The 5,202-nt window shown below is 36.2% G+C and overlaps 1 long non-coding RNA gene across 1 annotated transcript; it reads left to right on the top strand.

Annotated features, from left to right (window-relative positions):
• The first annotated feature begins 1,668 nt into the window (after nucleotides 1-1,668).
• LOC121798259 lies at nucleotides 1,669-4,190 on the top strand. Its single transcript, XR_006050037.1, has 2 exons — nucleotides 1,669-1,926; nucleotides 3,582-4,190. It is a non-coding gene; the product is annotated as an uncharacterized LOC121798259 (long non-coding RNA).
• Nucleotides 4,191-5,202: the final 1,012 nt, after the last annotated feature.

Below are 5,202 nucleotides of genomic sequence, written 5' to 3'. Positions count from 1 at the left end.
CGTGTGATGCGCATTTACCTTAATCAAATGAGTACACTGTACACACATGTATTATTAATAACGATTAGCGAATAATTTTAGTAGAATTTAAATTGATTTATTTGCTTGAAATAAAGTTACATCTCTACTTATGCTATTTTTACAAAAAATGATTATGTCATGTTTAATATAGCTAATTGCCACAAATATGGTACGCAGTCCTAATTTAAGTTAGCTGATATTATACACAATCATAGTTATTTTCTCCCAAAAAATCCTAAATGTAACGGATTAGTTGGGCAGCAGCAACCTTTGGAAATGAAAGGGCCGAATTTTGTTTTGTGCATCATTTTCTTAGCCAAATTTTTTTTCAGGTGCAAAAATAAATTTTTAAAGTTAATTATATTGTTAAGACATTAGCATGATTTTACTTCACTCTTGTTAACAAAACACATCACTCTTAGCATGATTTTACTTCACTCTTGTTTACAAAACACATCACTCTTAGGATGATTTTACTTCACTCTTGTTTACAAAACACATCACTCTTAGGAGTGTTTTACTTCACTCTTGTTTACAAAACACATCACTCTTAGCATGATTTTACTTCACTCTTGTTTATAAAACACATCACTCTTGTTTACAAAACACATCACTCTTGGCATGATTTTACTTCACTCTTGTTTACAAAACACATCACTCTTAGCATGATTTTACTTCACTCTTGTTTATAAAACACATCACTCTTGTTTACAAAACACAGCACTCTTAGCATGATTTTACTTCACTCTTGTTTACAAAACACATCACTCTTAGCATGATTTTATTTCACTCTTGTTTACAAAATACATCACTCTTAGCATGATTTTATTTCCTTAATGAAATTATGCAACGTAAATACATTCAAAACTCAATTAGGAGCCAAGATGTCGTCCAGTTGAACATATAAAATTATGCAACGTAAATACATTCAAAACTCAATCCAGTTGACACAGCGACTTCGATTCCCCGCTTCGCCACCCCTCTCTCGTCGCCGGCCACTCCTCCGGCACGGCCTTCTCCGTCTCAATCCTCACCATGCCGTCCAATTTGGAATAGATTTGCACCAGCAGCGGCGCCTGGTTTAGGTTCCTAACAATGTCCGGCACCAAATCCTACAGCCACAAATTGATTTTCTCCTGAGGATCGCCGCCTCTGGTGCGCGAATTGATCGATTCCTCGCTTCCGTGATTCCGCGGGCGTTGCGGCGGCGGCGGAGAAGAAGACGCGGTTTCAAATGAATTCAATTTTTGCAACCTAACCTGATTTTGGAGTTAATTCAATAGGCTATGCAATGACCAGAATACCACTACCTTGTTATTATGGAGTAAATTTGTGATTGAGGAGACTAATATCTCATTAAATTTGAAAATTAATACTAACCCTTGATTTTTTTGATCTTGTGGCTATGATTTGTTCTCTAGTTATTTGATTAAGGGGTATTTGCCCTAAATCACTACTCTCTCTCTCTATATATATATATATGTAGGGTCATGATAATCTACAAATCCCACTATCATCCAAACTATACAAACTTTAATCATATCCACTATTATTAATTAATCAACGGTTTATCTAGTATTTGGTTAAAATGTCAATGCTTCCTATAAATCGGTCAATGAAGGGTATTTTAGAGACTGAACGAATTAGTTGAAATCCTTAATTACGGTGAGATTATGTAATCCCAATATATGCGTCGTTCTCTCTTCTTCCATTATTCACGTAATTAATCAGCTTCATCTCTCTCTTCGTTCCTCATTCCAAAATTTTGACTTCTCACCTTCTTTCTCCTTAATCGGCGGCGGGTGAAAGAATCAATTCCCCTCATAGGTGATACTCGAATCCTCGGTGACGGCGTCACGAGTTCCAGTCGACGACGTGTGCTAGTTCCGTCGGATTCAACGAAAGGTGCGATTTCCGACCTTAAAACCTAGTTTCCAACTGTGTTGAAATTTTTAATCCTGCTTTCCGTCCCAAAAAAAACCCGTTTCAGTGCTAGTGACATTTGATTTCTGGGGAGATTAATTTTTAATTCCGATTTCGAGTTCCGACCTTAAAACCAAGTGATATTTTTACTCCTGCTAGTGACACAAAGTTTCTCATACATTTATAAGATTTTTTAGGTTAAAATCATAGTTTTGCATTGTGTTAGACATTTTTATCGGCTATTTGTTTGCTGTTACCCAGATGTTGTTTTCTGGGGAGATTAATTTTTCTGTTGAATTTTGTTGTTACTGATATGTTGCTGTTGAATTTTGTTGTTGAAATTGCACCATGTTTGTTGATATTGTTTGTTGACATTGCACTATTTCTGTTGGTATTGGCTGTTGAGATTATGTATAGAGAATGAGTGCTTTACTGATATGTTGCTGTTGAATTATGTTGTTCACTACTTTGCTGATGTTTCGTAATGTTTCTCGTGGTGATAATAAGATGTCAGTGTGTGGTTGTTTTGTTTTTTTTGGTGTTCTCATTGACATTGCTTATGGTTTTTTGCCTGAAATCTTGTTGTGTTGAAATTGTATTTCGATTTTGCCTGAGTGCTTTACTGAAATTTGATTTCGATTTTCGACCTTAAAACCTAGTGAAATTTGTACTCCTGCTAGTGACACAAAGTTCCTCATACTTTAATAAGATTTTTTGGGTTAAAACCATAGTTTTGCACTGTGTCAGACATTTTTATCGGCTATTGACATTGCACTACTTTTGCTGTTGACATTACACTACTTTTGCTGATGTTTTGCAATGTTTCTCGTGGTGATAATAAAATGTCAATGTGTGGTTGTTTTGGTATTTTTTTTGTGTTCTCATTGACATTGCTTATGATTTTTTGGAATGTTTATCATCTTAGTGATATGGAGATAGATGTGATTGTTATTTTCCACTGAGAGGTATCAAATGAATGTGATTTCATTTACGCAAAGTTGCCAGCCAATACACTGAATGTGATTTCACTTTTGCAAAGTTCTCCGTCAGTGTGTTGTTGTGTTGTGGTGTTAATAACATGTCAGTGGGTTGTTGTGATGTGCCTTTCTTGTTGCGCATAATGACATTGACTAACTTGGTCTACATATTGACATATGAATGGAATTTTTTTGTTTGGTGCTCTCCTCGACATATGAATGAATACTACCATATTTGACATATGGTAGTGACATGTTGGCCTGTATATTGACATTTTATTACATAGTTCTGTTGCAATCCTGAAACTTGGATGCATTTTGTTGATTTTATGATAAAATAGTCTTTGATATTTGTGGGTTATGGAAATCATTGGATGCATTGGACACTATATGATGTGGTAGTGACCTGTCGGCCTATATGTTGACATTTGTATGGGAGATAATGCTGCTGACTTTTGTAGTTTAGTCATTGACATTTTACATTTGTTGATATTGCTACATTGTGTTGGCATAGTAGGGTAAAGCTGTTGTGTGATCATTCCCTTTGAAATTTTGTTTACATTGACATTCCAACTTGCTAATGGAAGTATTTCTTGACATTATTTACATATGGATCAAGGCGGACATAAAGAGCTTACATTACCTCTGGCCTTTTTGCAGAGGGGTTTTCTTGGTTTTTATCTCAAGTCAAAGGGACTGCGCGCACTGTCTGAAGTAATAATCTAGGAGCGTAGAATGCGCGACTTGCCCTGGAAGACAACCAAGACCACTAATGACTCGGCAGTATTCCTGATGATACACATGGAGACTTACATGGGTAACCCTCCCAATTTAATGACTATTGGTCTTCAAGGAGTTAGTGTGATGATTCTGCAGATTTTGAGGGGGTGGTATTGCAAGACCATGCTCCTTGCACCGTTCAACATTGCCAAAGAAAGGTTCACGTCCTACATGAGTAATTACATCAACGTGACTCCTAACTTCAGAACAGATTATGCGAGACTTCAGAACAAATTATGCGAGGCAAGTGAATGGCATGTTGAACAAGGCTCCCAGCAACGAGCAACACAATGAGCCGGCGAGGAAGAAAAGCAAGTTGAATTGAGTTGATTTGGAATCGTCCATTATATAGTCAATAACATGCATTACCTAGTACAATTTGGTGCATTATGTGTATCGGCTTAAACTACTACCCTAGATACGCTGATAACTAAACCATATAAGAATGACTGATACTTGTGGACTTTAGTTACGATTGCGTTGCTTGAACCTAGCCCCAAGGATTGCCAATCTTAAACGTGCCCCAAACAAGCAAACAGTGCCAATCTTAGATACTACACCCTAGCCCCAAGGATTGCTAAATCCTTGGGGAATGAGTGAAACGTGCCCCAAACAAGCAAACAGTGCCAATCTTAGATACTATACCCTAGCCCCAAGGATTGCTAAATCCTTGGGGAATGAGTGAAACGTGCCCCAAACAAGCAAACAGTGCCAATCTTAAACTATTCGTGAAATTGTATAACATAAACAAACAAATCGGCTCAGAACACTTATACATTACAGTTCACACATCGTGCATTATATAACCCATAACATGCATTACGTAGTACAATTTGGTGCATTATGTGTATCGGCTTCCTCTATGGTGCACTAAATAATTTAATCCAATAATACGGTTTCATTGCAGCGTGGAATAGGGAGAGAGAAAGAGTTCAGCGACGGACTAGGGAGAGAAACACGTTTGGTGGGCCTGATTTTAGAAGATAACCGCCAAGATCTTCAAAGGAGAAAATCATGGAAGTTACCATAACAAACAATTTAGTGATTCCCTCATTTATCCTTTTCGGTTTTTTAGTATATTTAATTTAATTGTAAAAGCCAATAATTTAGGCCCTAGGATCTTGGAAATAAACGGCTGAGATGAAGAAGGAGATTTGAGAAAATGTGGAAAAAGGATATGAATACATCCATATATATATGTATGTATATGATGGCGTACGTTTCATTTTCTAACAAGTGATCTTTCTATAGATATGGAGTTTTTGCATATAAAAATTCACTAAAATTTTATTAATATGATATTTTTGTTATTTTCTCTAAAACTCCATTTTTACGCGTGTATATATTTTTACTAATTTTGGAGTCTCCTTGATCCGTGTGAAGAATACATAAAGTTATAACAATGGAAAAATGGATAGGAAGAAAGAGGTGCATTATGGTTACACCATAATTAAAATGACAATTTGACAACTTAAACAAGTAATATGCGATACAAAGGCAA

This window comes from Salvia splendens, chromosome 1, assembly GCF_004379255.2.
Source record: "Salvia splendens isolate huo1 chromosome 1, SspV2, whole genome shotgun sequence".
NCBI classification, from domain to species: Eukaryota; Viridiplantae; Streptophyta; class Magnoliopsida; order Lamiales; family Lamiaceae; genus Salvia; species Salvia splendens.
The sequence above is the reverse complement of the archived record's forward strand: the minus strand, read 5'-3'. Positions and strand labels throughout refer to the sequence as shown.